General features: G+C 35.9%; 1 pseudogene; it reads right to left on the bottom strand.

Annotated features, from left to right (window-relative positions):
• LOC115960702 overlaps positions 1-15,609 on the bottom strand; it is a 31,365-nt pseudogene extending 15,756 nt beyond the window's left edge.
• Between the last annotated feature and the right edge of the window lie 347 nt (positions 15,610-15,956).

A 15,956-nucleotide genomic window follows, 5' to 3' on the forward strand; every position in this document is an offset into this window, starting at 1 on the left:
CATCTTCATCTTCAGAGTCATCAATCTCTTCCACTATACCCTTAAGAGCGCCAAGTTTCTACTCTTTCCACCTTTTCTCATTAAACCTAATCCCATCTCATAGGTTTGAAGGTTCCCTACAAGCTCAGTTAAAGGAATTTGATCAATGTCCTTTACTTCTTCAATGGCAATGATCTTGGCATGGAATCTTTCAAGTAAGGACCTAAGGATTTTCCTAACAATTTTGGATTTTGCTATAGATTCTCCAAGGTTAAAGGCAGAATTTACAATATCCTTGAGTTTAGTATAAAACTCATCAAAGGTCTCATCCTCCTCCATCCTTATTTCTTCAAAACTAATAGTGAGTCTTTGAACCTTCACAATCTTTACTGCCTTGGTACCTTCATAAATGTTCTCAAGAATGGTCCATGCTTCCTTGGCAACTTCCGTGGATGATATTTTCTTGAATTCCTCATTGGTCACCCCACAAAACAAAGCATTCAAGACCTTACTGTTGAAATTTGCTGCTTTGATTGTTGCTTCATCCCAATCCATCGGCGCTTCCTTTAGCTTAATCCAATCAACTTTAATAGCTAGCCATACTTGTTCACCTAGAGCCTGTAAAAAAACTTTCATACGAACTTTCTAGTATGCATAATTAGTGTCATCAAATAAAGGAGGAATCAAAAGAGATTGTCCACTATCCATGACAACGGGGGTTAAGGATCATACTCAGGAAATTAATCCAATCAGAGTGTACCTGCTTTGATACCACTTGTTTAGAAATTTAAACCCTGGTTGATAGAATTAACAAGTTTTAAACCCAAGTTATTAATTAGATTTATTATGAATAAACCTTGATAAAACTAACTAACATCAATATCATGCACAATGGAATAGTAAATAGGACAAGATATGATGACTCAGGAAAACAAATAAAACAAACTAGTTTCATAGTAAAAAACTTGGGAGGAAATCTTCCCGAAAAGCAATCCACTATAATAAAAAGAAGTTTCAGATCTAGAACAAAACCTTTGTCCCTAAACTCTACAATCCCCATAGATGAACTTACAACAGAAACCTTCTACCGCTTCAGAACCTGTGAACTCTTCAATATATGAATGCCACCCTTTTTGTATGGATCCTAGTACGTGACTAACCAATGATGCATGGCTCCCAGTACATGACTAACACTTCATCAACAATGAAGATCAAGAAGCACTTGGCTACAAAACCCTAAGGCATAAAGACGCAGTAGCTTCTTTCAGAGAGAATAAGGCATTGGTCACCTTTTGCATGTGTTCTCCTTATATTCTCTTATGTGACAGCTTTTAAAATAAGTCTTATATATGTCTAGGGTTGTGAGAAAAGAAACTCTACACAAACATGTCAGCATGGGCCGAAAATCAGATTTGGAAATTCTGATTTCGTAATTCTTGATAGATATAGCTGTCGAGCTATCTGTCTAGATCTCGATAGATAGGTTATCTTTCGAGCAGCTGTCGAGCTTTAATGAATTAGCACTTCTTCACTTGTTTCTTAGACAGATTTGCATGGCTTCAATATTAGACTTGAACTCTTGTTTCTTGAAGTACTAAACCTATCCTAGATCTACCCAAATACAAGTAAAGTGTGTTTTGTCAAAAGGATTAGCCAACTCTAAATGATATATGTTTACAACAAGTTCCACATATATCCTAATAGCAGTGGCTTCTTTCCATCACCCCATCTTACAAAGGTAATGCATCAAACAAGTATAGGTAATTACATTGGGAAAAATTCCCTTTGCCAACATCTCATCAAAAAGCTCTTTTCCTCTATCAAAACTCCCTTCATTACAAAGGCTACTTATAAGTGCATTGTACAAAACCAAGGTTTTGAAAGCCGGACTGAACCGTACGGTCCAACCGAGAAAACCTTGAACCGCTCATTTTTGCCGTTCTTTTAGCCTCAAGAACCGCTCTGTGGGAAAAAAGTAAGGACCCATGCAAACCGCAGTCGAACCTCACGGTTTTAAGAATCGTGATCAGATCGCTTCTCACGATTCCCTACTTCCCTTTAAATTTTAACCTTAAAAAAAAACACACACACACACACACACACACTCACACACACAGAAGACGAGAGATTGTCTTTGAAAAGAGTGATCTGGATGAGCCAGTGAATGATAGCGAGAATGGAAGGCCAGTGGTGAGGAGTACCAGGGGTTTTGAGAATGGATTTGTTGAATTTGAAAGGGTAATTTAGGGATTTGAGCAAGAAGGGGAGATCTTCGTTGAGTTTGGAGGAGGAAGGGAACTGGAGACGAGAGGGGAGATCTTCTGGCTTTGTTCTTCGCCCATAATGTGTGTGTGATAGGGTGAGAGTATGAGAGAAAGAGAATGAGAAAGAGAGCTAGAGAGAAAGAGAGCTAGAGATGAAGAAAGAAAAATAAAAGCAGAGAGGAGTCAGATGAGGGGATGGGGATGGGGATATGTGTGTGGAGGACAAAAAACAAGAGAAAAAAAAAAGAAAAAAAAGAAGAAAAAGAAACGTATGGTCCGTATGGATGCAAGGAAAGAAAGGAAAAAGAATAAAAAATCACAATAAAATGTTTCCACAATATTTTCACAATAAATTTTAAGTAACAGATAGTTATTAGTTAATATTGGTGAGTAAAAAAATAATTTTAATAGTGGGTTCAAATTAAAACTAGTAACAACTTTTCACATAAATTTTGTTATGAAAGTATTGCTAAAAATATTGTAGACTTCTTCGCTGCTTCTGAACAATTCTTCTTTGCTGTTGCGTGCTTTAGTCTCAACCACTTATATTTGCTTTGCTATCAACTACTAACATATAATGCTTGCTTGCTGTCAAGCACTTCCTTCTTGGGTTTAGTTATTTATTTAACTTTAACAATTTTTAAATGCATGGACATCTTCATCTAGCTTTTTATTTTTATTTTTTTAATTCATAATAAATGGTGAACATTGACTATTCAAATGGGCTTGGGAGTTGGGAAAAAAAATGATCCGCAGTCAAATGGGCTTGGCCATGAGCAAATGAACTAATTTGTCTCTTAACTATTTTATTGAGTTTCATAAAATAAAAATTATTGGGTACTAAAGTGTACACTACAACAAAATGTATTTTTAAAGACGAAAATTAGTAAGGAAATATTTTTCGTCGCTAAAAATACAGCTTTAGTGACAAAATATGCATTTCGTCACTAATAATGAAAAAAATTATAACATTTAGCAACGAAAATTATTTTTCGTCGCTATTGTGATCTGAAAAATGGGCGCCAGCGGAGGGAAATTTTGGCGCAGGCTTAATTAATCTATAGCGACGAAATATTTCATCGCTAGATGTTGAAATTTTTAGTGATGAATTATTTCATCACTGTAGGTATTGCTGAGAATAGTATTAATGACAAAAATCTTTTCGTCGCTATAAGGAAGAATTAGCAACGGAAAATAGTCATCACTAAAAATAATAATAGTTTTGCACCTCATTATTTTAGTGACGAAATTAGAATTCGTCACTAAAAGTATGCTATAGCGACGAAATATGAATTTCGTCTCTAAAAATATTTACAAAATCTAGGTTCTTTAGTGACGAAATTGATTTTCGTCGCAAAAAACTTAAAAGCTTAAAGCAATAGCGACGAAACAATTCATCGCTGAAGACTTCACTATAAATACTCCCAAATAGTCCATTAGACTTCACTAAAGAACCCAAGCTCATTTCGGTCAAAAATAATAATAATAAAATACTCAGCTCTTCTAGAGTTTTCCCAAACCAAACTTGTTGCCAGAAAAGTTCATTGTTGCTGATTAAGCTCCGTTAAGACAAAGTTGTCGTCGATAAAGCCCCAACCGTTGCCAATACCGTCACCGTTTAAGCTCCAATCATCGCCGACACCTTCGCTGATTTGAAGGAAGCCTGTTAGGTTCTAAAGACTTAGGATTTTATGTATTTAGAACTCTAATGTGTATTGTTAGCAAACCATGATCAAAATAAGATGTTTAGTCATGTTTAGACTTGCTCAAAGTTGGTTCATTTATGTAAAGTTGGAATAAGCTGATGCAGGAATCATTTATGCTTCTCGGCCTGGTTCGATCGATCGAAGCTTAGGCTTAATCAATTGAAAATCGGGTCAAATGTGTTTTCTACAGAATTCCAACTCAGCCCTAGTTTGTTTTAAAATGTTTAGGGTTTTCTAATTTGCCCTAGGTATATAAGGTAAACCCTAGCCATGTTTTAGTGTTGCTCATATTGCTGTTTGTGTAAATCTCTTGTGAGATCTGTGATGAGCTTTCCTTTACACAAGCTTAGGATTATCAAGAAGGAGATTTCTTCAAGAGCTTGATGATCATTCAGTTGCTGCGATAAGAACTTAAAGAAACACAAGCGAGTGTGCTTGTACTTGCTGGAGAATCCAAGAAAGAAGTAGTCCGTGGTTTCAGAGCTTGCACGTGGTTGTGTCAGTAAGTTTCTATTGGTGGGTAGCAATAGGATGTTAGTGGTCTAAGTCCTGTTGAACAACTTCGATTCTTTCATAGTGGATTCAGGTTTACCTTGAAGATAGCTAGGTTAAATCCTCCCCAGGTTTTTACTGGTTTGGCTTCTTGGGTGATCATATCATTATCTTATTTATCTTTCCGCTGCTTTGCATGATATGATTGTTTTGATTGTGATAATCTAGATTTGTTAATTTGGTCTAAGTAACAACTTGGCTAATTACCTAGGTTAATCCAATTGTGTTTTTAAGGGGTCTAAAAACTATCAAGTGGTGTCAGAGCAGGTTGCTCTCTTGTTGTTGATCTTTTGATCACTGAGCTGATCCTTGACCCCTGTTGTCATGGAACACGAACATTCTCTTGTTATTCCTCCTCACTTTGATGGGAATAACTATGCTTATTGGAAAGTAAGGATGAAAGCATTCCTGAAATCAATTGATGAGAGAGTCTGGAACTCCGTCGAATACGAATGGGAGAAGCCCACTACTCCTGTTAGTAAGTGGCAAAATTCTCAAAAAGAAGCAGCCACGTTCAATAGCAAAGTTATGAATGCTATCTTTAATGCTGTTTCTATAGAGGAATTTAAGAGAATCTCAAATGTTGAGGTTGTTCATACTGCTTGGAATATCCTCTAGACTGTGTATGAAGGCACAAAGGCTGTCAAAATTAATAAATTGCAGCAGTTAACTTCAAAATTTAAAAGCATTAGGATGTCTGATGATGAATATTTTGATGAATTCTATGCTAAACTTAATGATATTGTTAATTCTACTTATAACTTGGGTGAAATCTATGATCAACCTAAAATTGTTAGGAAGATTCTTAGATTTTTGACTGAAGATTTTAGACCAAAAGTGACTGCCATCATTGAAAGCAAGGATGTGGACTCCATCCCTGTTGATGAACTTGTAGGATCTCTTCAATCCTATGAGTTGGACCTACCTAAGACTAGCAAATCCAAATCAATGGCTCTTAAGTCAGTTGATGATGTTGATGTTGGTGGATTTGATGATGAGCTCTCTGCTACAGAGATTGCTTACCTTGCCAAGAACTTTAGGAATTTCCTTAGAAACAACAACAGAAGGGCAAGAGATAAGAACACTGCTGAACCTAGAAACTTTAGGAAGAATGATCCTACTAAGGTTAACAATACTGATAAACCTTGAGAAAAAGTGGGTCAATCTTCAAATAATTCTATGGGTCCTCAGTGCTTTGGATGTCAAGGATATGGTCACATGAAATCTGAATGTCCTACCTACTTGAAGTCTAAGGGTAAGGCTATGGCTGTAACCCTTAGTGATGGTGAAGTTTCTGGTGATGAGTCTAGTTGTGACGAGGATGGAAACTTCATTGCTTTCACTGCTACTGCTGTAGTCAATGAAAGCATATCTGCTGAAGAGAACCCTTCTGATGGGGAACTTTCTGAGGATGCAGATCTTCAAGAAGCCTACAATAAACTTTGCAAAGTTGCTGCAAAGGATGCTATGAATGTTGAATTAGGCTTGAAGAAAATTAAATCTCTTGAGCTTGATAAGAAAAATTTGCTTGTTAAACTGTTTGATGCTATTGAACTTTTGAATAATGTGAAGACTGAGAACATGCTTTTAATTGATAAAGTTAAGAATTTATAACATGAGCTTTCTGTTGCTAGAGAACAATCTAATAAGCCTGTTAGTTCCAAACTTGATCATATGCTGAGTGTTTAAAAGTCTCCTTCTGACAAAACTGGCTTAGGTTTTGTAAAAAGCATCAATGTGTCTGCACCCAATTCCACTATCTTTGTTCCTTCGTCTTCTTTAGAACCCCCTGTGAGTGAGGTTGTGAGTGAGGTTGCCAAGCCCTTAGAAGTTACACCTCCTAGGAAGATTAAGGTTGATCTGAAGGAGTCTAAACCTAAGCAGCCTACCATTTCTAAGGACAAGTCACATGATTAGCCTGCATGGGTTTGTCATTTTTGTGGAAAGTCTGGACACATTCATCTAAATTGTTACGAGCTGCAAACTGCTAAGAGAGCAAACAAACCAAAAGTACCTGTGCCTCAAGCACAAGATCCTATAGTACTCATTGGTGAATTGGTAAAGGCTCTAAACATTTATTCCAATCCTAGAGTTGGTAATCATTCCTATGTGAATAAGAACTCCAATGCTCGTGGTGCATCTAAGAAGTTTTGGATGCAAAAGGCTCAATCTAATTGAGTCCTTCTGACATGGTCCTTGTGCTTCATTGCTATTCTTTGTGACCATTGTTCTTTGGTTTTTGTTTTCTCTGTTTCTAGGATTTGCATTGCATAACATTCATGCATTTCATTCTAGGTTGTTTTTGTTTATTTTTTTAAAATAAAATAAAATAAAGGAAAAAGGAACCATATTATGTTTTGCACTATTTTCTTGGTTTTTGAAAACAAGGTTGGTCAATTTATTTTCACATAACATGTCTTTTGTACCTTGTTTAGCCTTGATGAGCTTACTTATTGCACTTTACTAGTTGAAGCTTTGTAGTGCATGTTGTGTGGGAAAGATGTTTATGGTTTTGAACACTTTGTCTTGATCTTGAAGTCACATGTCTTTGACTGTTGGACTTGAACCTTTAGAGAAAGATATAAATAACAATCTCACCACTGTTCACTAGCCAATCATGAACACCTTAGTGCATATCGTAAGATTTTGTGCTCGAGAAAGTGTAGCATATGCACAAAAAGAACATAAGGTGTAGCCTTGGTTTAAATGCTAAAATTGGTGTATACATTATTGGACTTAATGTTAAATCAATCAAATAAAATTGGTGTGTACATTATCCCGGCTATTTTAATAAGTTTCTGAATAATTAAAATTTGTGTGTACAATATGAGGCAAAATCAAGAAACTTACATGATTGCAAGCTTATGATTTAGGAGATGTAGGAGTTATATGATGTAACTCTTTTGGTAATAGTCTCTTTCAAATTCTATGTGATGAATTTTGTGGACTTGTGTGTTTAATTGCTATACACATATCACCTCACATGTAACTCAAGTTTTTGCTCGTTGCACACACTACACATGTTACTCTTTGCTAAACATTGTACATGTTACTGTGTGTGTCTTTGGTCTGACCAACCAAGTTTGCAAATACTTTGAGTTTTATGCAAAACTGATTTGATGCTTGAAAATTTATGGAGAATGTAAGAAATTTTAACTTTGGGAAAATTGGGCTTAAATCTTTGTTTTTGAAAAACTTATCATAACATACTCATGCATTTTGTTCATCAATTTCAATGCTTTGAGATGTTTCTAAAATTTCTTTTCAAAAACTGTGTTTTTTCCTCAAAATTTTGTGAGCCTCTATCTGTTTCGATTGATCCAATCTGTTTTTCGATCAATCAAAATTGTTTTAAAATTGTTTAAGGAAGCCTCTGTTTGTTTCGATTGATCCAATCTGTTTTTAGATCAATAAAAATTGTTTTAAAATTGTTTTAAAATTTTTAAGGAGCCTATGTCTGTTTCGATCAATCGAGACTCGTGAATCAGGTTTTTAAAAAATCAGATTTGACTTGTTCAAACAACTTTTTCAAAAACTTTTCAAAACTTTTTCTCTCTCCGACTCGGCAAGGCTCAACAATGATTTTTTTTTTGTCGTTTTCCTCCAAATTTCTTGCAAGGTTTCTCTTTCAATAAGCCGGTATGTCCATATTACCCTTCCTTTTGCATTGTTTTTCATGATTTCATGCATTATTTCATGGTTTTTGGGTAAATTTTCGGACTATGCATAATTTGGGATTTTTGATTCATCAAGCCTTATCTTGTGAATTTGATCAATGGGTTTTGTTGCTACATTGATATATTCATGATCTATGATAGTTAATTTGATCAATTTGAGGTTTTGTAAAAATTAAAAAATTCTAGGCTTGTATTGAACTCGAATTGGGGATTTTGTTCAAATTGAGTTTAATTGATGAAATTGGCTTGTTGAATTGATGTAATTGATCATTATATTCTGTATTCTAACTTGTGTGATGATCAATTGGTCAATTTTTTACAAATTGAACAAGTGGTTTTTAAATTTTTGGGGTTTTTTGTTAGAAACTCTATGCTCAAGCCAATTTTGTGAACTTGAACTTAATTTCACTGCATTAGGGCATGCATCATATAGATTTTTGTTCTATATTTTTTTGTGCTAACTTGCAGTCTGCCCTTGGTTTTTGTTTTTTTTTTTTTTCTTTCGCTTTGTGTCTTTATCCTTATCCTAGCACCATGCCTAGGAAGACTAGAGCCCATAGGACCCCCTCCACTTCCTCTGAGTCTCCCTCTAGGAGTGAGGTGTTTAGGAATGACAAAAGCTGAGAGGTTTATGAGAAACTAAACTGTAAGCGTAAAATTTGGGCTTAGCGTTCTGTGGTATTAGATGAGGTTGATCCGGCCATTAGGGCAAACCTTGAGACTAGAGGTTGGTTGTCCCTATTAGAGATAGATTATCCACCCTCGACCGCCCTGATTAGAGAGTTCTTCTCGAATCCCTCTTGCTATGTCTATGATTCCAACACCCTTGTTAAGAGTTGGATATGAGGTGTTGAGTTCACCATTACTCCTCGGGTAGTGGCTGATACTCTTGGGGTTTTGGTCGTTTGGGAGCTTGTCTATCCTTATGAGGAGTCTCCACCCTTAGATGACGTTATGTCATACATCACTGGGTCTTCTATCTAATGGGGTTTTGATCCTCGGATCACGTTTGTTGAACTTACTGAGACTGCCTATCTTTTCTTTAGGATAGCATGTCATTCTTTATGGCCTATTTCTTATCTTTACACCATCCCTCTCGAGTGATGTGTGTTTTTGTACGCTTTTGTTTTTGGTGCGTCTATCAGCTTTCCTCATCTGTTTCTTCGTTCCTTGAACGAAGTTCATAGGAGTTTTGCCGTAGCGCATGCTCTTATTCATCTTATTTTCATTCATAGGATTTTGTTGTTTCTTGGTCTAGTTGATTTCCCTTCCGGTGAGCCCGTTCATGTCATAGCTCCCATAGGTGGCACCTTCCTTAGGTAAAGGGCTGCTCACTTGAGAGTTGGTCCTACACGTCCTAGAGGTGCGTCATCTGGTGTTGTTCCCCCTCCTCCCTCTTCTACAGGTGCTGATACGGCTGAGGCGTCTGGTGTTGCTACTGCTGATGCTGATGTTCCTCCACCAACTACTTCGGATGATTCAGACATTCGACGCACGTTAGATCATGTCTTGACCATTCAGGCAGCTCATGGATAGATTTTGGTGGACGTGCTTGATGAGATCCGTGCTTTGCATGCAAAGTTGGCACAGTTTCGACGATCTTCACCGCCACCTCCTTTTGATGATGGATTTTGACTGCCCTTTGGCATTCCGTCACAAAAAGGGGGAGTACATATTTGAGCTTGTAGAGTTTTTGTTTTCAGGGGGAGAGCATTTTTGGTTGGTTGGAGATTGTGGAGTTTAGATTGTATCTAGGTGCTTCACATTGTATTTTACCTTTTTAGCTCTTGCTATACTTTTTGTTGGGCTATTCATGTTAGGGGCAGATACTTTTATTGCTTTTTATGTTTCTTGTTTCGACTGCTTATTGATTTATATTTATGAGTTTTTCATTGATATATGTCTTTATTGTGTGTTGTTTGAAATCAAGAAATTATTTTGTTTACTTGTATTTTCCACACATACGGTTATGCATTTTGTTTAGTGTTTCAAGAAATATACAAGTTGATTCAATTGAGCTGCTGTCTACACTTGCAACTGATGGATAGTAGTTAGGATTGAATTTGTTTTTATGAGCATTATTTTTGTAAAGGGCTTTTCTTTGTAAACTTTGAGTTTTTAGTTGTGTTTTGTCATGGATTGCCAAATGGGGAGTTTGATAGGTTCTAAAGACTTAGGATTTTATGTATTTAGAACTCTAATGTGTATTGTTGGCAAACCATGATCAAAACAAGATGTTTAGTCGTGTTTAGACTTGCTTAAAGTTGGTTCATTTATGTAAAGTTGGAATAAGCTGATGCAGAATCATTTATGCTTCTCGGCCTGGTTCGATCGATCGAAGCTTAGGCTCAATCAATCGAAAATCGGGTCAGATGCGTTTTCTGCAAAATTCCAACTCAACCCTAGTTTGTTTTAAAACGTTTAGAGTTTTCTAATTTGCCTTAGGTATATAAGGCAAACCCTAGCCATGTTTTAATGTTGCTCATATTTACTGTTTGTGTAAATCTCTTGTAAGATCTGTGAGGAGCTTTCCTTTACACAAGTTTAGGATTATCAAGAAGGAGATTTCTTCAAGAGCTTGATGATCATTCAGTTGTTGCGATAAGAACTTAAAGAAACACAAGCGGGTGTGCTTGTACTTGTTGGAGAATCCAAGAAAGAAAGAGTCCGTGGTTTCGGAGCTTGCACGTGGTCGTGTCAGTAAGTTTCTACTGGTGGGTAGCAATAGGATGTTAGTGGTCTAAATCCTATTGAACAACTTCGATTCTTTCATAGTGAATTCAGGTTTACCTTGAGGATAACTAGGTTAAATCCCCCCCAGGTTTTTACCAATTTGGTTTCCTGGGTGATCATATCATTGTCTTATTTATCTTTCCACTGCTTTGCATGATATGATTGTTTTGATTGTAATAACCTAGATTTGTTAATTTGGACTAAGTAACAACTTGGCTAATTACCTAGGTTAATCAAATTGTGTTTTTAAGGGGTCTAAAAACTATCAAAGCCGATTTGAAGGAAGCCGATTTGAAGAATGCCGATTTGAAGGACAACAATTTGAAGAACACCGATTTGAAGGAAGCTCCAACCATCGCCAATAACAACATACCCAACCGTCGCCGATAACCACAACCTCAACCCATTCGTAATGGTTCTGGCTACCAACGCCGTTACGAACCCATTCGCGACGGTACGGCGTGACGATCCATTCGCGACAGTACTTCTCTATTTCTTTTTATTTTATTTATTTTAATTTAAATATATATATATATATATATATATCTCATGAAAATTGCTGGCTTTGTCATTCTTTAAGATTCCATTAAAAAAATTTCTTTAATATTTATAAAAATCCTGAAAATTTATTTATAGATTTAATATTTATAAAGAAAAAAAAAACTATATTAAATATGGCAGATGTTTTTAATAAAATTTGTGTAATATTTTTATAATTTTGTTTCATTACATTGCTGTGCCCGTGCTTTTTATGCTATACTCTTATTGATATTCATTTTGTATGTTGTAGTTGGAGTATTTGGTGGCTTTGGTAGCAAGGAGTGGGAACTATATATGTGTGTGTTTCTATGAATAGTGGGTGGCTATTAGAATAACCAAAACATTTGGGTAAGTCTCATTCATGGGTTCGAGCCATTTCAGTCCGGAAGAGGCAATGTGGTCTTGTTGGTTTACTTCATAGAAGCAGTTCTCTACACAACTGTGTGATTGACCCAATCCCATATATTTATAATTTAAGATTAATGCATCGTTTAATAGATACAAAATTATGTTTTATTTATTTATTTATTAGTTTGAATATTATTATAAATTTAATGGTTTTTAGTTGAATGTGATGACAAGGTTAGTGATTGTTTGGGTTGCTTGGGGGAATAGAAAAAGGCTTAGATCTATGAAAGTCAAAGACCAAAGCTTAGCCAACAAATCAGACTTGTACGCTTAGCTTGATCATAGTAAGTAAAAATCTGTTCAAATACCTATAAAACTCAATAATTGTGATGTTTGTGATTGGTTGTGGTGGGTTGTTGTGTTGGAGCAAGCGGGTGGCTTGCATTGTGTTATAAGGTGGTTTAAATTCATATTGAGAGTGTTTTTAATTTCTTGCAAATGTGAATGAAACATGTTAATTAGATGTGATAAGTATTACTTTATTTGATTTCAATACTTGTAAGCATTGTACTTGTGATGTTTGTGATTGGTTTTGTGGTGGGTTGATGTGGTCATTTGTTGTGTTGAGTTAGTAACAATTGTGTTCAAATTTAGCACTTGTGAATTGCTTGATATGGATAATGGTGTGGACTATGATATGTAAAGTTAGTAGTAATTGTTATTGAGATGTTTTGTACTTATCTTAAACTTGATATGGATATTGATGTGGTCATTTGTTGTGTTGAGTTAGCAGCAATTGTGTTCAAATTTTGCACTTGTGAATTGCTTGATATGGATAATGGTGTGGACTATGATGTTAAGTTAGTAGCAATTGTACTTATCTTTTACGTCAATACATAGTTTCAAAAAATGCCCAAAAAGGCCAAATACACTCATAATATACCGAGTTATGAGATGACAAGATTGGATAGAATGAGGCAAAACCAAGAGAGAATTGATGCTTTGGGATTGAAGCACATCTCAACTTCTCTAAAGGATTCTGCTTAGTCCAATTGTGCAAAAGGGAAAAGAAGTAGAATTAGTGTTGTGGTAGAATATTCTTAATTTTTTGAAGAGCAAGGGTTATGATGACGCTCTTACCTATGGGGGTGGTTCATCTTCAAGTTAAAACACTTATTGGTTAGTACTTTATCTTCAAGTTAAAACACTTCATTTTTTTATATATTATTTGAAACTAATTGTATTATATTACACTTGAAAATTTATATTTGCTTTCTACAACTTATACTTTAGGAGTTGTGATTTTTATTCATTGGTGTGGCTACTCTTAATGCATTGTTAGAAATGTTTCTTATAACATAGTTAATGTTTTTACTTTACGATTTTAATGTAGTAGTGTTTTTATATTTGTGCAGATTTCTTATTGGTGGCTTTAGGGGATTTACTTTTGGCATTACTTGAAGACATATGAGGACATTTTCCTTAGACGCTAACTATATTATGCTACAGTTTTTTTATTGTTATAAAACATCTTGAGTTATTGTATGTGTTGCAAACAATTATTGTATGGAAGGAGTTTGAATTGGATACTTATTTTATTTTTTACTTGTGGAAGGTATGGATCGATTTTTTATAAATGTGTTGTTGAAATAAATGTGTTAATTAAATGTGAGGTTTTAATAATGTAATAACAGGTTACAAGTTAATATCAAAGCCATGAAAATAATAAAAACAGAAAATAAGTTTTAGCGACGAATTTTTTCGTTACAAATATAGAAACAAAAAATTGTTTTAGTGACGAAATATTTCGTCGTTAAATGTAGCAGAATTTTGTAAGAGATGACTTTAGTGATGAAAATTTTCGTAGCTATATGTGCTTGGATTTTCTTAAAAATAGTTTTAGTGATGAATTTTTTCGTCACTATATGTACCCAAAAATAGTTTTAGTGACGAATTTGTTCGTCACTAAATATGATTTAATAAACTTAAATGGTTTTAGTGACAAAATATTTTCGTTACAAAATATTTTCGTTGCTGAATACGATTTTTAGTGAGGAAAACATTTAGCGATGAAACGTTTTCATCGCTAAAAGTTAAAAAAAAAAAAAAAAAAAATCAAATCAGACTTTTAGTGACGAAAATTTTCGTCACTAGGATTTTTTGCAATGGGGCTACAGCGACGAAACGAGTTTTGTCACTAAAAGTCCGATTTCATCGCTAAAGGTCCTTAGTAACGAAAACTGGACTTTTAGTGATGAAAAATTCGTCACTAAAAATACATTTTGTTGTAGTGGTACTTTTTCATGACTTAAAAATAATTTAAAAACTCAATAGCTATTTATGTTTTTTTAGAATTTAATAGTTCTTATTTTTAATATGAAAGTTATGTTATAAAAAATACTATCTATATTTGTTTTGGATTATTTTAGTTAAATTTTCAATTTTTATTTATTTAATATATTTATTTTTAATTAAAATAATTATTAAATTAGTTATGACGTCATCAAAATTCGACTCCGGTTTGACCTCGGTTCGACCTCAAAAACCTTGAACTTCTCTCTTTTACGGTTCAATAAACGGTCCGAGTCTGAAAACCTTGTACAAAACAACATCTGCATCCAAACCTTTCTTCTTCATCTCCTCCAACAAACCCACCGCTTCATCAGCTCTACCATCCTTACAAAGACCATCCACCAATGTTGTGTATGTGACTCTAAAGCATCACATGTATAGTTCGTTGCACCCAAGATTGGAGCTAGCACGATTGATCACAATGCTACATGCTGCAAGCAATATCCGTCTTATAACAAGGCTTTCCTTGCTTGCAGCCACTTGAATGAAGGCTGTACATGTTAGTTAATTCAGGGTGCTCCTGCAAGATCAGCCTCCACGTCTCAAGAAACACTTGGCCTTAAGTGCTCATGTCTGCATTAGGATCACGATGAGTGAGGTGCTCTGCACATTGAAGATATTAGAGATGGCCATGCCGTGTGTTCTACCAGCAGCTCCCTTCACTTGCCGCCAACACACATGGCCCATGAAATGCACGGTATATTCTTACTTCCAATAACTTTCTTGGCCAAAGCGAGGTGTTTTGGTTTTTTTTTTTTTGAGAAGAAAAAGGAACCGTTTTATTCATGTATGGAGAAATTAAGAAGTTACATCAACATAAACTAGATAGGTAATGTCGGCTGGAACTGATTCCATCCAAACAGATAAAGGAGATGACATTCTAGCTCTCTTAGCTAAAGCATGTGCAACACCGTTGCCTTGCCGCCTAACATGAGAGAAAGAACAAGTTTCGAACACACCCCTTAAGGCTTTACAATCTTTAATAATATGACCGATATTAGACCGGTCTGGGCAAAAGCCAACAAGTGCTTTAAACACAATCTCGGAATCTCCCTCAAATACTGCCTTTCTCAAGCCCAACTCCTCCATGAATATCATCGCTCTCCTTGCTGCCATTGCCTCCAAGACTTCCACCGTCGGCGGCATCTCAATTTTTTCTGCTAGAGATCCCATGACTTGGCCCCGATCATTCCGCACCACAACACCAATCCCTGCTTTCTCTTCATCCACAAAGCAGGCCCCATCATAATTTACCTTATACATTCCTTCATCTGGTGGTACCCAACGATTTGAGTGGATCAGTTTCCTGTCGGACCTGCCAGCATAATTTCCATGAAACTCAGCTAGCAATCCCGCTGCCGCTTCAGTGATCTTCTCAGGCGGTTGGTGCTGCTCGTTGAAGTGCTTCTTATTACGCCTATACCAGATCATCCAAGCAGTCACCATAAACAACTCCATATTTTCGTCCTGCTGTCTAGCCGAGAATACCAGGTCTGCAAACACACCCGTCCCCTATTCTGAGTTTCTAAGGTTCTTGAACCCGTGCCCCCAACAGCCCAGCACCTGATCACAGTCCCAAATAGCATGTTGGACCGTTTCCTGTGCTCTGTTACAGTTACTGCATAACGGTGACTGCACCACCTTCCGCCGATACAAATTTGCCAACGTTGGGAGTGATTCGGTGCATGCTCGCCAGCCAAAGTTTTTAACCTTGTTTGGGATTTTCAAACTCCACAACCACTTCCAGAACTTCCTTGAATCATCAGTGTTTGATCCTGATGCAGCATCTCTGTTTTCCAGTTCGT

Source organism: Quercus lobata, chromosome 2 (assembly GCF_001633185.2).
Source record: "Quercus lobata isolate SW786 chromosome 2, ValleyOak3.0 Primary Assembly, whole genome shotgun sequence".
NCBI lineage: Eukaryota > Viridiplantae > Streptophyta > Magnoliopsida > Fagales > Fagaceae > Quercus > Quercus lobata.